Here is an 18,517-nt window from a genome sequence, read left to right on the forward strand (position 1 = left end):
AAATAAGGGAAGTGATGCCCGATTTCCGGGAAATCAAACTACGGAAATACGGGAGCTTATCCGGTAATTATCGGGATGTCGAGCAAGTATATAAATATATATATATATATATATATATATATATATATATATTATACGAAACCTGATTGTATGTTGTGGTGAAATATTTTGCCAAAAACCATTAACCCTAATTTCGTAAAATGACGAGTATATGTATGTTCTGAAAACGAACACCGAACCGACTTTCGAGAACATGAACCCTAACTAACACGTGTATTACAAAAGTGCATATGTTACGAGTCGGGTTTTTGTTAAAGTACGGGTAGATTGTTAGCGATGATAAGTCAAGCATAACTGGTTGTTTAACATAGGGTATTTCGACTCTGTAGGTTCTAGTCGCAAGTCCCAAGAGTTGGCACTGAACTAAAGATAACCTAGTGATCAGTCGGCAAGCTCCGCAAGGTTCGAATCGAAGGGCCTGAGTGTCGAGGTCGGATCCAGGATAGTCAAATAGTAAGGCGATAAAGCCGAGTGTCCAAATCAGTTCAAGGTCAATCAGAAATAGTTGTAAATGTTATTCCCTAACAATACAACAAGAATTACAGAAGGGGGGGTTGAATGTAATTCTGGCTTCTTTTTGAGATTTATGAAAAATGGTTCTAACTCGATTTATATCTAACTGTTTGATTTGCAAAGTGCGGAATACAGAGTTAAGTTAATCAAACATAAAGTAATAAAAACTCAAGTCTTTAAAACTTTCTGGGTGATTTGAATGTATCCACCAGATATATATATCAAGAGAACCGTGTGAAGCTTGAATAGCTCACAGCTGCTTTACAAGTGAACAACTAAACTTGCAGAGAAATGCTACAGGATACAGCTTACAAATGTTTCTCTGAAAAATTATATTTACGCTTAGTCTATTTGTTCTTTTTATCTACTTGCTACACTTGGTTTATATATCACCAAGTTTACATAGAATAAGATAAGATAATAAAACAAAACCTATCAAGTCTAACTCCATGCTGTTTCACTACTCTATTCTAGCAACTTTGAAAAACTTCATAACTTGCATAGAAATGGTAATGCGTCTTTGTTCTCAAAACCTTGCTAAACAGGCTTCCACATTCTTTTTGCAAACACTCGACGCATGTGACTGTGTTGTCACTGTCAACAGATTTTTATATTGATCATTCGTCGGGTACATGCTTGTTATCCGTCGGGTAGCCTTGTTGATCATCTGTCGGGTAGCTTTGTTGATCATCCGTCGGGTAGCCATTTATCACTTGACTCCATTTCATTTGCCATGATTACAAGACATCTTATATTTACATTTAATCAGCCTATTCTGCACATCTACTAGCAGTCTACATGATTCATAAGATACTACAGAATCTATACAAAGTTGTTTGTAGAAATGTGCTACATGACTTATTGTTACATAAGCTACTCACCCGATGGATATCAATTAGTCATCCGTCGGGACTATATTGAATCATCCATCGGGACTATAATTGATCATCCGTCGGGTGCTACAAAATTCATTAAGTTAAATCTACTAAGGTGTTTTGTTTAGTTTATCATCAAGTACACAACATATTCCTAACAATCTCCCCCAATTTATGTCTACTGGAATTGTAGCCATAAATTAAGAGAGACTTGATGATAACAAAACATCCTAAAGATACAAATTGCTGAACGTTGGACAATGCAAAGTACACAAAGAAATTTCTCACAATTGTTATCAAGATGCTCCTCTAGTCTGAGCAGATAGATCTATTTCTTTGATTATCTGGATTTTTTCCCAAGCCTTCTGTTGTTTTCTTCAATTTGATTCTGAAGTTGTCTGTGGAATTCAAGTTCATCAGCTTCTGAGAGATTTAGCATTTCCTGCATTTCCAAAAGAGTCTCATTGCTAGAGATACTCAATTGGTCCTCCAATCTGAAGAATCTTCTAACACCTTTGTCATCCATGAACTCCATCAGCCAATAGGGCCTTAGATGCACTCTCTTTCCTGTAAAGGGAATATATAGAGTTTTTGGAAGTGCATCTTTGGCTCTAATACTCCTTAGTTCCTCAATCCTCTTTAGAGATATTCTTCTTGCAGTCACATTATATCCAAAGTTCTTTTTGAAGGATGAGTAGACTTTAATCAGAACAGATTGGCTTTCTTGGAGAATCCTGTGAAGAGGCCATGTCATCTCTTTCCCTCCCTTGTATTTAAATACCAGTCTTTCAGGAATATGTCTGTAAGCAGCAATTCCTCTTACTTCTTCCAATTCATCCAAGTAGAGATTCAAGTCTAAAAATTCCTCGATATCACAAATGTACATGATATCTCTCTTGTTGACTGTTGGTTGGGATTTGGTTAGAGCTTTGGATTTGAGAGATACAGGCTTCACTTTCTTGCTAGCTCTAGTCTTTGTCTTTTTTGTCTTGAAGATGGGCAAATTTAGCTCAGTAATTGGTAAACAATTGGTTCACCATGAATATTTCTTGTTGGATCAACCACTTTAAATTCTTCAAATACCACTGAGGATTTTAATGTCTGAGTTGTAGTTATAGGCTTTTTGGGAAATTGGTCTTCCAATTCCTCATCATTAAAGTTCACTTTCCTCTTGGAATGAAGTTTGTATCTAAATCTTTTTTCTGCTGTGAGTGTTCTTGCATTTTCTGATCCTTAGGTTCAGTAATTATAGTTGGTTGTACAGGAAGCTCTGTTGTGGTTTTTATAGCTTGAAGCTTGGCCAAGATATCAGCTTTTTCTTTCTTTTGCTTTTGCTTCTTAGCATCCAAAGTAGCTTGCTTCTTTTCTAGCCTGATGCTTTCTTTCTCCTCCTTCTTAGCTTCCACAAATAGTGGGTGTCCAACCACCACACAAATCTCCTTACCATTTTTGTAAATTTTGGCAATTCTTCTTTTCAATGCCGAATCAGCTGGATCATTGTAAAATACAATAGATCTTGACAACAGTTTCTTTTCATCTGGCTTTGGTGTCTCAAACACTGTATCCATAGGATTCTTGTCTGAAAACTTAGGATAATTACATTTGGCCTTCATAATGAGATCTTTCTTTGGAGATTTGATATAGGAAGTTTGACCCCTTTCCAGATAGTTCATACTTATATCATTCACAGAGATTTTTATGACTTTGGAGTGATAATTGAAGACTTTGCCTGGCTTCTGTGTTGGGCCAAATATCTTCTGGATGTTCTCATCAATTTTCTTCCAGTTGATTGGACTCAATTGCTTCTTCTCAGCTGCTCTCAAATTGGCTGATGCTTCTTTGATTATATCTATGTTATCTTTAGCAGGTGGCTTTGTGAAAACAATTGTTGGCACAATTGCTTTACTTACTTGAATATTGAGCACTTTTTGCTTCCCCTCACTTTTTGATTCCCCTTGACTGAATAAGACAATTGAGCTTTCTTTCTCCCCATTTGAAGAGGTTTCTTTCTCCCCTTTTTTATTATCAGCAAGTTGAGTAGAAGAGGAGGTTTGTGCTGCCAATAGCCTTTGAAGCAAGTCTATTTATTATGATTGGTGTAGATGAATTGCTGTTAGAGAGGCTTCCATTGTTGTCATTCTGGTATCCAAGGAATCTATCTTTATGGCGAGATCAGAATTCTTCCTGAGTTGTCTCTTAATGTCAAGCATTGTAGCTTCTGAAAGTTTGGAATCCAACCTATCAGAAATGTCCTTTTTCATTTGATCAATTTCACCTTTGATAGAGGTGACATCCTGAGTATGTTGAAAACCTTAGATTTATTGTAATTGTAGAGAAGAAATGTGTGCTTGTAGGAGTTTTTTGGTGCTGGCATTTATTGTTGATTGAAGAGCAGAGTGTATTTGACTGATAAGTTGGATGAGTGTGGTCTTGAAATGGTGTTCATCATATTTCTTGGAGAAGGCCCATGATGGCATGTCTGATCTGGAACTAGGGCCTACTTCTCCCCTATGTCCAATGGCTCTTCTTTACTTTCTGCATCCTCACCACCAAAGAAATCCTCTGAACCACCAGTCTCATAGTCAATATCACCAGCTGTAGAGGGCAGAGCTGTGATTGCATCCTTTTCCCTTTGTATAGACTGTATGGTGTGCAACAAATTGAGCATCCTTTCTGCATTGTCATTGCCCTGTCCATCTAGAAGTTGATATGCTGGAATAGGGTGAGTAAATATCTCAGCATCCAAGGAGGTAGAATCTATAACAGCTTAACTTGGCTGAAATAGTCCCTCCCTGTTTGCATCCTGGACATTCATTAACTCACTTGCAATGACATTTACCCTTATATCTCATGTACCTGCATTTCTCTCATTATCTCTCTTTTCTTGCATCAAGGTCTCACCTTGGCTCCCCACCCTCACACCCTCACCTTCACCATCTAAGGTGGGACTCCTCTCACTCACTTTTGCCAGTCCTGAAGAAATGGACTGCATTAGATCACTTTTTTCCTCTCCTTTTTCCTGGGAGCAACCCAGACTCTCACTCAAATCACTCACTTCCCTCAGTCCTAGGAGGGATTGCACTACTACTAAGTCTTCTGCACTTGTAAGAATAGATGAAATTTGAAGTTGTACAGAGACACCCAACGGATGAGGAATATCCATCGGGTTAGCAGTTTGACTATCGGACGGATGACTGCTGTTAAGCTTATCCGTCGGGATATAATCACTACTCGACGGATGATAGATATCCATCGGGATAGAAGAAATAATTGAGTTTGGAGTGGAGACTATTGTAGACTCTATGAAGATTGATGAAAATTTTGGCACAGATGTCTCATCAGTCTCAAAAAGAAATGGCAAGTGAGCCAACAAATCATCTAGAAGATGATGCTCACTTGCATAGATTTTTGGCTTCTCCAAGAGAGTTAAAGATGGAGAATTTGGTTGCGATGTATGAATCATATCAACATCCAATGAGTGTGTGAGAGAGTTTGGTGTTTCACGTGCTTCAATTATAAGAGATTTTGGCTGTGACTCCACATTTATTGGAGCCACATCAACCTGACTTTGAGAATGTGCAGTGACTGGGTCTTTTGCACCAGTTTTGTAACACCCCCAAATCCAAGGTCGTGAATTCGGGTCGTTACGATCACTTATTAATTAAATAATTCTCTTTTCACAATATTACTCGACCTTTTATTCAAACTCACATACACACAGGTTATATGCTTGGAAATATTATCAAATAAATCATTTCCACTTATCTACCTGACGGGGCTGGCGCACAAAAAGCCTACGGAACTCACGAGCGTTCCTTACCCGCCTACGGACAGCAGTCCTGGTCTGATCCATGCTGGTAGTCTGTTGTGATATGATATATAAAAGCAAGGGTGAGCATTAAAGCTCAGCAAGGTATATATCCCCATAATTAAGTATGTAAGGATAAATAAAACCAATAATTATACTTTGTATCTCCAAAGCGTTCTGAAAGTTTATATGCTTATCAAATTTATAATATTCTCAAAATCAACTACAATAGTATATCCACTGAATACTTGTATTCATCTCTTTCTCAAAATCATTTTATACTCGTACTCATTTTATTTCAAAATCTCAAGATGTTACTCGAACCAAGATTCTCAAATGGGTGTGATATATATTCATCAACATCCCAATTTAAAACTCAGCCTTATTGGCAGATTTCTCAAATGGATTTGATATATAATCATCAACATCCTTATTTAAACTCAGCCTTATCGGCAGATTTCTCAAATGGATTTGATATATATTCATCAATATCCTTGTTTAAAACTCAGCCTTATCGGCTATCTGTTGTATATTTCACAACAGTTTTTCCAAAATGGAAGAAAGGGACTATACTGGAATAAACCACGTATCGGTGATCAGCCAAATACGAAATTTTCTCTACTAGTAGAAGGAATACAAACCTAGCCGCCTTTGGGCTCATCAAGACACTACACGGTGGTTGCCCATTGCCGTGCAAGTCCGAAAGTCAATGGTCACATAGACCATATAACCGTATAATGCGCCACTCCGCGCTTGCATAATGCGCCACTCCGCGCCTGGTCACTGCCTGATACCACTCCGTACCGGGCAGGCCACATTCCAGTCCCAAAACAATTATATCTTTTGCTCAAAATCCTTTTTCGAAGGAATAGGTCGTTAAAAGTTGACCTTTAAATAAGATGATTTATTCATCACTTTTAACTCAATTGATCTTTGGGAGTTGTCGGATTTTTGAATTTAAAATCATTTTCAAATCCCTATCTGTAGTAGGGTGACACGTATATTACTCACTTGTTCTTTATTGAACGAGGAAGCAAAACTCTTATGCTTCAAGACTAAGTTCCCTAAGGTTTTGATACGTTTCAAATGATTAATCTCTTTCAAGAGTTTTGAATAATTTAGAAAGTACCTTTGGGAATTATGTCTATTTTTAAATAAGTTTTTAGAAGTCCGAAGATATTAAAAATCTAAGGTCTCATAATTATATAAGAGGGATTTAATGAATTGATAAAATCTTAAGTACAAAGTATTTCTAATTAAGGTTCAATGAATTAATAAAAACCTTAAATATAAAATATTTTGTGAATAAGGTCCAACGAATGGAGACACCTTAATCAAATAATCAAAACATGATTTGGTATCCTATAATTGCTCTTTGAATAGTTAAATCTTTATTAAATAACGTGAAATTATTTATAAACTATTCAGTATATTTTTAAATACTTTCTGGATATTTAATAATCCCTTAAATATCGCTTTATAAAATAATCAATCAAGTAAGGGTGTCCCTTAAATGAATAAACCAATATTTCTCGAAGTTTAAGTCAAAATCTCAATCGTTCGCTTGATATATATATTACGCGAACGTACTTTATTTATCGAAATAGAAATCTTTCGCGTCCGGCTCTCTCCGGAATTAAATCGTTATTAAAATATCTTCAACTCCCATTATCATATATTATATTTAAAATACGTTTCAAATTCTCATACTCGTGTAAAACAAAATTTATTTTCATAAACAATCGCATAATTCGTATGCATTGATATCATAGACAAGCATATATATATTTGAACTGTAAATCATGGCATCAATATCACAACAGTATATATATAGCATGGATAGTATGAGATAGGGTTTCGAAAACTTGCCTCGATTAATCGAAGTGGTATGGTCTCTGGTGTTTGGTTGGCGATCTATAAACAAAAACCAACGGTCTAAGTTAGTACGCGATTAACGTCTCGCTTTTATTAAGCAACTTTCGCAACTACTCAAGTATAACGAATCTCCGATCGTCACATTCTCAACACTTATATTCTCACTTTATAACATGGTCGGGTTTTGAAATCGATCGTTCGCTTTAGAAAGTCCATTTCGAGTTTTAAGCTCGAACGTGAGAAAATGTTCGTCAAAACTAGGTTTTTTATGCGTTTCTCGCTTGCGCTCACTTTACCAAAATATTTTTATAAAATCGAAAAATTAATATTTTCCCAAGATTCGTTTTGGACAGTCTTCTCTACTGTCATATCCATTTTTCATAATTTTTCCAGAATCTCAAAATTATTTTAAGTCCTTCAAAATCACCATGCAAGTGGACTTAAGTGCAGTTGGCTAATCGCAGAAATGTTTTACACTAAAACGACCATAACTCCTAAACCGTAAATCTCCTCATGATGATCTGCACATGTATAGAAACTATAAAACAATATATATCTAGTCATGGCCAGTTGTTTTCAAATTTTAACCATTTTCATGGCCGAATGTCTTGCAGAAAACAGATCAAGTGCAAGAATGCCCAAACTCAATTTCTACTACTTGATCTTAACACAATCACTACCTATAACCATCATAAACACAAGTACTTCTCAAGATCCACCCACATGAACCTTATATGCTCTATCTAGTACCACATACATGGATTACAACTCAACATCTCAAGTCTTTAGCAAGAACATAATCAATACAAACTCAAACAAACACAATCCTTTGGATCTTAACACTACAACAAACATAACTCTTAAATCCAACCATAAAACCTTAAAGGGTTGAAAGTTATACCTTCTTGGATACTAGGAAGGTTAGTGCTAGGATTATTGAGGCTTGGTTTTCTTAGAAAACACTTAGAAGGGCTAGATCCTTAAGAAACAAGTTAAAATTTCGGAGTTACCTTTCAGCACCTCATTCAAACATTTTTATAAAATTGAAAAATATTAATTTGAGGCTGAAATTTGGTACGAATCTTACCCATGATATAGAGAAGCTATGGTAAAAATTTCATGATATTTGAATGAGTATATTTTGAGTTATGAATTTTTCTTTCTCCCTTGCTCAGAAAATCCGAACTGCTGGAATGAAAAATGGGAGAGCTTTAAGTGAGGGAAAAGTGGTTGTTTTCTTTTGTGGCTAAAGTGTGGGAGTGTATAATGAATATATGGGATGTATGCAGCAGATTTGACAATAATTTGGCAAAGTTATGGGTTGGTTTGATTGTGTGGTGAAGTGAGAAAAGGGAGAAGTATGGCTTGTGTACTTGTTTGTCTCTCATCACTATTCAACACTATTGCACTAACTATTCTAGTTAGCTTCTAATCATCTAGTTACACTCCTAACTACTAGTTAGGACTTGGTTATGCATGGCCAACTTGCATGGGATTTAATTTCTCATTCGTTTATTTATCGTAAATGCAATCGTCGTTCCATTCCGATAGTTTCCACGTATAACGACTTGTTTCGTAGCGATTTCTTTTATCGCTTATAATCCTATAACTAATTCCATTCCTTCTCTTGATCATAGAAATACCTTGATATATTATTTATTTCACGTAGTATTCCCGGTTCTACGTCATTCTTTACGGATACGAAAACACGTAGTATAATTGTGAATCTTCGAATTCCGTCGGCTTTTACATTCACTTATTTTCCTCGATAAACAAGAATATGATCTAGGATTCTCAAAATTCCACTATTCATTTAATGATGATCCCCATACGTATTACTTAATTAGCTCAAGTTACTATTCACAGAAGTTTTAAAATATTACAAAAATCAGGGTTCTTACAGTCTCCCCCCCTTAAAAGGATTCCGTCCCGGAATCAACTCACAAATAGATGGGGGTACCTTTCTCGCAGGTGGCTCTCTAATTCCCAAGTCGACTCCTCGACCTTGGGATGTCTCAATAAGAATCTGAATAGCTTGACACTCTTGTCCCTGAGTACTTGCTCTTTTCAACCAATGATTTCAACTGGTTGCTCAATGTAGGACAGATCTAGTACTTATTCATGTTTCACTATATTCTTGGTATCCGCATTATACTTTCTCAACATTGGCACATGAAAAACACTATGAACCTGTTCAAGGTTTAGAGGTAAAGCCAATTCGTATTCCACGGTTCTATTTGTCACAAAATCTCAAAGGACCCATATATCGGGAACTCAACTTCCCTTTCTTTCCAAATCTCATCAGTCCTTCCCATGGTGACACTTTCAAAAATACCTGGTCACCCACTTCATACTCTCTGTCTTTTCGTGCTAAGTCGGCATATTTACGTTGTCGGTCTTGGGCTGCCGCTAAGCATCCTCTGATCAACTCAACTATGTCCCTCGTTCTTTACACCAAGTCGGGACCTAGTAACTTTCTTTCACCAACTTCATCCCAGTACAAGGGTGAATGGCACCTCCGACCATACAGCGCCTCATGTGGGGGCATTTCTATACTCACATGATAACTATGATTGTAGGCAAACTCTATCAAAGATAGGTGTTCATCTCAATAACCTTAAAAATCAATTACAAAATTTCTCAACATGTACTCCAATGTCTGAATGATTCACTCACTTTGTCCATCGGTTTGGGGATGGTATGCAATACTCACATTCAGTTTGGTTCATAAGCATTCCTGAAAGCTCCTCAAAAAAATCTGGAGTTGAATCGGGGATCTCTGTCAGATACGATAGCTACAGAGACTCCATGTCTTATCATAATTTCCTTGATGTATAGCTCTGCTAATCTATCCACCATATAGGTTTTCTTGATTGGAAGAAAGTATGCTGACTTGGTCAGTCGATATATAATTACTCATATTGCATCACGGTTAGCCTTAGCTCGGGGAAATCCTACCACAGAATCCATGGCTATTTGTTCCCACTTTCACATCGGAATTCCTAAGGGTTGTAGGAGTCCCCTCGGTCGCTGATGTTCCACCTTCACTCTTTAACAGGTCAAACACTTACTGACCCAATTGGCCACGTCTCTTTTCATGTTGGGTCATCAATAATATTCCTTTGGATCTCGGTACATCTTGGTACCTCCAGGATGAATTGAATATCTAGAATTATGTCCTTCGCGTAAAATTTCATCTTTTAATTCTCGAACATTCGGAATCCAAATCCGGTTCGCATACCTCATAATTCCCTTCTCATCTTTCTCATATTTGACTTCTTCTCAGTCAAAGATTCTCGCTCTTCATTCGTCTTCTCTTCCTGATAATGTCCCATCTTTTCTAACAATTCCAGTTCTAATTTGATCTCAATTAGTCCATCAGTCCCTTTACCAGTGACTTCACATCTATCTCCATCTCCTCGAGTTCTCTCACTAGTTCCTCCGGCGTTGTCAACATCTTGAGTCTCTCTTTACTACTAAGGGCATCGGCCACCACATTGGCCTTCCCTGGGTGATATAGAATCTCACCGACATAGTCTTTCATTAACTCTAACCATCTCCTCTGTCTCCTGTTGAGTTCTTTCTGAGTAAATATATACTTAAGGCTCTTATGGTCAGTGTAGATCTCACAATTTTCTCTGTATGGATATTGTCTCCAATTTTTCAAAGCAAAACTATTACTGCTAATTCTAATTCATGAGTAGGGTATCTTACTTCATATTCCTTCAGCTGCCGTGAGGCATAAGCAACCATTTTCCCATGCCACATGAGCATGCATCATAATCCTTTATGTGACGCATCACTATAGATCACAAAATCACCCTTTCCATCGGGCAATGCCAGCACGAGGGCTGATACCAAACTTCTTTTCAATTTCTGAAAACTTTCCTCACATTTTTCATTCCACACAACCTTTTCCGTTTTGCAAGTAGGCCTAATCAAAGGTCCTGATATCTTAGCAAAATCCCGTACGAACCTCTCATAAAACTGGTTAATTCCCAAAAAGTTCCTAATTCCGTAGGTGTGGTTATTCTTTCTCATTGGAATACTGCCTCAACATTGGTAGGGTCAACTAACACTCCTTCACTGCTCATCAATTGTCCTAAGATCTGAACTTCATTTTTCCAGAATTTGTACCTTGAGAATTTGGCAAACAACTTTTCTCTTCTCAATGCTTCTACCACTATCCTCAGATATTCCGCATGTTCTTCTTCCATTTTAGAATAGACTAAAATATTATCAATAAAAAAATAATGATGCACACGTCCAAATACTTTTTAAACACTCGATTCACAAAGTCCATGAAAGCTACTGGGGCATTCTTTAGCCCGAACGACGTCACCAAGAACTCATAATGTCCATACCTCGTGCGAAATACGGTATTTGTCCCCTGTTTTAATCTTCAGTTGGTGATATCCCATTCTTAGATCAATTTTCAAAAAGTGTACCACTCCTTCAAGTTGGTCAAACGAATCGTCAATTCTAGAGAGAGGGTATCTGTTCTTAATAGTCAGCTTATTCAGTTCCCTATACTATGTGCACAATCGCATACTACCGTCCTTCTTTTTGACAAACAACATTGGTGTGCCTCATGGTGACACATTAGGTCTCATCATTCCTTTATTCAACAGTTCTTGCAACTGTGAAGTCAATTCTTTCATTTCAACCGGGGCTAGCCTATATGGGGCTTTTTGAAACTGATGTCGTTCCTGATGCTAATTCGATAGCGAACTCTATCTCTCGGTCAGGTGATAATCCTGAAAGGTCTTTGGAAAACACATCCTCAAACTCGTGAACAACTGGTATGTCACATACATCGGGGCTTCTCTCTTGGTACCCGCCACGTATGCTAAATACGCTTTGCTATCTTTCCTCAATAATTTCTTCGCTTGAGCAGTATTCAAAAATTTCTGGGTCTGACGCTGACCCTTAATCACAATTTCCTTGTCGTTCGGCATTCGGATTTTAACTTTCTTTCCTTTATAATCAATCTGAGCACCATTGCTCGATAACCAATCCATTTTTAAGACCACACCAAATTCTCTCAGCCTGAAAGGAATTAAGTCCAACTTAAAGTCCTTCCCTCCTAGTTCCCACTTGCAGATTAGATGAATTTCATTAATTGGAACAACCTCTCGATTCACTATTTTTATTCGCAATAATTCTCGCTTTGGAATCACATTAAGTTTTAACTTGGCCAAAAATCTCGCGATATAAAATACTTAGTTGCTTCAGAATTAAACAGAATATTTGCAGTAACCAAATTGAGTAAAAGGTTACCTGCTATCACGCCCTAGCTGGGTTGGGGCAGTTGCTAGAATAATGTCCTGGTTGGTTACAATTAAAGCACCTCAGTAGCTCTTTTCCCACATTACATACCTCGGGATGTTTCTCCCCACATGACTTATGATCTGGTAGGGGTGACCGAAACTGGTTATGAAACGTAGTCCTATATTGACCACCTCCCTGGGTGATACTCTTGCTTACCGGTTCGCTAAAGCTATTTCCGCCAGCTACGGTAGTGGCGAACCTGGCACCCACTGCGGGTTGGGACACCACTCCCCTCTCAGTCCTAATCGGAAACTTCTGTTTATCGCTCTGCCGCCTTGGCTTCCGAACTCCTCTTCTTGCTCTCTTCCTCTTTTTGACTTTGCTCACTCTCTGCCTCTACAATCGAGGCCTTTTTGCACATAGTCTGTTATCTCAAGTAATGACACTCGATCCTGAATCCATTGTTTCAGCCCTTGCTGAAATCTCCTCGCCTTTTTCTCTTTCGTGTTCACAAACTCCGGCACGAATCTCGACAGTTCAATAAATTTGGCTTTGTACACAGCCACTGACATCTTATCTTACTTAATCTCTAGAAACTTCAACTCCATCTGAGCCTCCATAAACCTGGGAAATACTTTTCCCCATGTGATAATCACATCAGTCTCCAGGGTTCCTTTAGGTTCCCACTAATAATTTGCTTCTCCTTTTAACACATAACTGGTGAACACAGTCTTTTGCGTCTCTTCTATGGGCACTATCTCAAAGCTCTTTTCCATTTCTTTCAGCCAAGCTCTGGACTTAATAGGTTAGCAGTCCCTTGAAATTTCTGGGGGTTTTAACCACTTAAAGGCCTTAAAGACATTAGTAACTGGAACATGATCCACCTGGGTTGAGGGTGACAATTTAAATTCTCTCGAAGAAGATTCATAATTTGGTCCATGGGGTTTCCTCTCTGGCCTTCCCCCTCGTTAGTATCCATAGTTTCTTCTTCATTGTAATCCTCTAAGCCGAATTCATTATATTCGACTTCCTCGTGTTCTTGGTTATTTTGGTTTACCAATTCAGCAGGGTTTGCTCTAGTTTCCCAATATGTCGGGGTGGCATCGTTATGCTATTATAAAAGATCACCAATATAACATTATTCGCGTCTCTACTCATTATGTTAAAGTCGCTTAATAACTCACTTTGTCACAAATACATTCTTCATTCCTCTTTAGTTACTCGCAACGTTGTGCCCACGCACCTGATTTGATGCGTTAACAAAAGACGACATCCTGCCGAGAATATACACGTAGCTCCTAGTGACATCCCACTCTTGGAATTCTGCGTCAGACTTATTGGTCTTCTCCTCCAGTAGTTCGGAGCTTGCTGCGTTGATTGCAGGAGCATGAAACTTTTCAGAAATTATTCTGTCGATTCTCGCTTTCCGTGTCGAACCATAATGGCTTAACGAACGAAATGATTTCGTATTATCGCATAGCATTCTCATCTTGGGACACGCTAAAATCTTCCTTATAGGACATAGATTCCTCAATGGTATAGCGAATACCCTTCTTGGTAGAATCGCTGTTCGTCATGTATTGAACCCTTATTATCGGAACAATACTGTGACGCCCTCCAAACCCGGGGTCTAGATTTGGGGGTCACTCGCCAATAAACCAAAATAAAATAATCACAGCGGAATAATATAATAAATACGACCCCTTTACCTGCACTGGATCGATCACAGGTTATAGTATGGAACAGGCACTACTACAAATCAAGTGTTATTACAAACCATAGTCTAATTAGTTTTACAACTTATTCAAATTTTATTACAAACCTCTAGACTAATTAAGTATCCCAAACTGTCTACCTGGAAACACACCAACTATTTACAAACACATAACCTCTGGTCAGACCTGGAACTTAAGCTTGCCCTGGCCTAGCTGAAAGAATCAAGATAAGAAACAAGTATGAGCGAAAGAAATGCTCAGCAAGTAGTAAATAACTTATGATTTGGAATAACAACAGTATATCTGATGAACAAAACCAACTACAATAACTGAACAGTATCAAGACTGATATAAATTTGATAATAAACAACATTTGCAATATATTATGTTTTGGGATTGGAATCCTCGAACGACGGTGTGTTGCCGCCGGTGATCAGCCGCGGAGCAACACCGGTATGCCGAAGCATATCCAACTAAACAAAAGGTACCCAAGGCACATATTGGCCTAGCAAGGTGTTATATCCTGTATAACACATAGCTCACACTGGACCGCCGCCACGGTCTCTTACGTAACCATCCAACCCATAAAACCATTTTCCGTCAAAGGTGTCGAATCAAATGACATCCTTAACCACATAACTCCCCATTTCTCATGGTCCGGAGTTTTCTCAACAACCAATGGCGAAATAACCAGAACAATTAGTTATTCGCTAGTCTCAATTCAAAGCTTCACTGTATAGAGTAAGTTATAGCGAAATGTAAAAATATTTAACTATTCTGAACTTAGAATAGTAGAGAAATTGAAAGGATAAATTCAGAGTCAATAACACTTGAATGGTATGTGAACATATAAATATTTGCATAATAAGATTCAAAATAAACGTCACTGGAACAATAAGTGAAGTTAGGGTACTTGCATAATATAATTCGAAATGAACATCACTTGAACGATAAGTGAAGTTAGGGTTACTTGCATAATATAATTCGAAATGAACATCACTTGAACGATAAGTGAAGTTACGGTTACTTGCCTGGTATGCTCAATAACCTTTTACTTTAACTCTGTTTCTAACTGCTGGCTACTATCTCCGTCTAACACTTGACTGCGCTCATTGCTACTCGATTCTATAAACAAAAGGACTATCTTAAGTGACAAAACTAAACTCAATCGACGTAACTATACGTCTTGACATCTACCCGACCGTTTATAATTAACATGGCATTTTAAAACTGTAAACAGATAGCATATATATCACGTAACACGTAATCATGGTATTCATATAACACGTACTCACATATTTCATGTAATACATAAGTCAAATCATTAAAAGGTACATCTCAGTGCGTTCAGAATGAAAATCAGTTCAATATTAGCATTTATCGATCAAATACCGACTCAAACTGATACACAAATCAAATGACATTGCAATACAATAAAAATTAGGTCTCAAAAGTATTTTTATTGGAAGCGCAATATTTTTCTGAGTCTGTACGCGTTCGTTTTGTATTAAACGGACAAACGGTTGATTTATTATGAATAAAATAAGAAATAAATAGAATTAAATCAATTAATAATAACATTAATTGATTTTTAAATACCAAAATATAATTTTTAAAACCTTAAAATAATTTTTAGAAATTATTTGAATTAATTATAAATAATTTACATTTATTTAACTATTTATAAGTAAAATTAATTGAATAATTGATTTTTATTCAATTAATTAAATTCATAACTAATTAACTAAAATGAATTATAAATAATTCAATCAAATTGGATTTTTGAAAATAATAAAAGAAAATAATTTTTGAAATTTAAAATAATTCAGAAAATAATTTTTTTTAGAATTTTAGATAATAAATAAATGATTTTTGAAAGTAAAATAAATGGTTTTTTTTTAATTTTGAAAATAAACAAAACAGAAAATCTCACAAACAGGTTTTAGTATTCTGTTTTGGAAAATGTAAGATTAAAACCGGGTCTGACTACAACCCAACGGGTCGGGCAAGAACCCAGACGGTTTCGTATGAATGTGGCCGGAAATTCCCGCCGGTTTCTGGAATTTCCGGATTCCGGTCGCCGGGGAATTTTCCGACGTGGTTCCGGTGAAGCAAAACGCTTCCTTTCAGGCTGCTGTTTTGCCGTGCTTAGTACCCCGTTCGATTCCTGCTTTCACCAACTCCACAACCCAGCCAACAGTAGCCCCAAACGAACTAAAGTTCGTCCTCTCCGGCGAGCTCAACACCAAGTCTGACCACCCAAATCGGAAAACTCCGATTTTAACCAAATCGGTACCAAAATTCAAGTTTAAATTACCAAAATGAAGCTCAGAACAAGTACAAACTAATCCAATCATCAAATATAACCAAGAACATCATTATAATCAAGAAAATCGATTTGAAAAATTCATAAAAACTTAGAACTCGACTTTAGCACTCTGGGAATCAAACAACACCTATTTATAATCAAATCGACTGTAAACCATCATCTAAAGCTATCTGTAACATCAGAATCAATCAAAAATCAACACAACTCAAGAACGATTTCAAGAACAAAACTAAAAAAATCGATTTTTCGAAGTATTATACCTCAGATATTGAAATTGGTATGGTTAGAAAGGGCTTGAAACGAGGATCAAATTGATATGCAGAGCGTTTGAATTGGTTTCCTGGTTAGTTCAAAATCATCAATTGAAGTTCTGAGAAAGGATCTCACCCCCAAAGTTGTTCTTGGTGTTTATGAATTTCTGGATTTTTAATAAAATAAAATGAATAAATTAATCCTGTTCAGCTATTTATATTAATTCTGAAATTATATCCCCAAAATAAATTAAGGGTGTTTTTATCCCTAAATTATAATAATTAAGCCCCAAAATAATAATTACGGGGAATAATTTTAAAAACGATAAAATACAATATTAATGTCAAAATTCCCCGAAAATTGCGAATAATTCAAAAATACAAAGATACGGGGTATTTGAAATACGAATAATTTTATAAAATAAAAACATCGATTTTTGTGGGGTTTGTCGTCCCGGTGGGGTCCCGGTCCGTTGATTTTTGAAAAACGGAAACGATCCCTAAATTCCTAGAAAATCCCAAAAACACGTAAAATACATTGAAACAAGCGTAAAACGAAATAAAACGAGTATCTTAATAAAGACGCCAATAAATACGCGTCCCGATTGCAGATAGGTTCATATAATTGCAATTTAAACATATTTTTAATCAATCGAAAAAAATTTCTGGCCCGCACAGAAACACACATAACAGTTATAACATCTCATATCATAGCAACAATTACTTTAAATTTATAAAACACACAATATTTATTTATTTAACATATAATATTCACATAATTTTCCCGGATATTACATCCTTCCCCCCTTAACAGGATTCTGTCCTCAGAATCAGCCTAGGAAAACAAATGAGGATACTTGGATCGTATTTCGCTTTCCAACTCCCAAGTCGACTCTTCAACCTTGGGATTCCTCCACAAGACTCGCACTAAAGATACAGACTTATTCCTAAGCACTCTTTCTTTCTTATCTAAAATCTGCACTGGTTGCTCTACAAAAGACAAATCTGGCTGGATCTCTATTGGCTCGTATTCTATCACATGATTCGAATCAGGCAAATAACGCTTCAACATTGACACGTGGAACACGTTGTGAATATGCTGCATGTGAGGTGGTAACGCTAATTCGTAAGCAACCTTTCCCACACGCTTTAAAATCTCAAAAGGGCCAACATAACGCAGACTCAGCTTTCCTTTCTTTCCAAATCTTGATAAACCTTTCCAAGGAGAAACTTTTAATAACAGTGCCTCTCCAACTTCAAATTCCATATCTTTTCTGGTAGGATCAGCATATTTGCGTTGACGATCTTGAGCTGCTGTTAATCTTTTCCGAATGAGTTCTATTTTCTCCTTCGTCTGTTGGATCAATTCTGGACCCAAAATCTTTCTTTCACCAACTTCTTCCCAACATATTGGAGATCTGCATCTTCTCCCGTACAAAGCTTCGTAAGGCGGCATTCCAATACTGGCATGATAACTGTTATTGTAGGAGAATTCAACTAATGGCAAATGCTCGTCCCAACTCCCTTCAAAATCTAGTGTACATACCCTTAGCATATCTTCAATAGTCTGAATCGTTCTTTCACTTTGACCGTCTGTCTGCGGATGATACGCGGTACTCATGTTCAGCTTCGTTCCGAGACAATCTTGAAAACTTCTCCAAAATCTTGAATTAAATCGAGGATCTCTGTCTGAAACTATGGATACTGGAACTCCGTGTCTTGTCACAATTTCTTTAAGATATAACCGTACCAATTTATCCATTGAGAATCTCTCGTTGATAGGAAGAAAATGCGCCGACTTCGTCAATCTGTCGATAATA

The 18,517-nt window shown here is 37.0% G+C and overlaps 1 long non-coding RNA gene across 1 annotated transcript; it reads right to left on the reverse strand.

Annotated features, from left to right (window-relative positions):
• Positions 1–7,132: 7,132 nt before the first annotated feature.
• On the reverse strand, positions 7,133–8,433 carry LOC141670627 (uncharacterized). Its single transcript, XR_012554664.1, has 3 exons — positions 8,219–8,433; positions 8,033–8,110; positions 7,133–7,170 (listed from the first exon to the last, which is right to left on the reverse strand). It is a non-coding gene; the product is annotated as an uncharacterized LOC141670627 (long non-coding RNA).
• Positions 8,434–18,517: the final 10,084 nt, after the last annotated feature.

This window comes from Apium graveolens, chromosome 7, assembly GCF_009905375.1.
Source record: "Apium graveolens cultivar Ventura chromosome 7, ASM990537v1, whole genome shotgun sequence".
NCBI lineage: Eukaryota > Viridiplantae > Streptophyta > Magnoliopsida > Apiales > Apiaceae > Apium > Apium graveolens.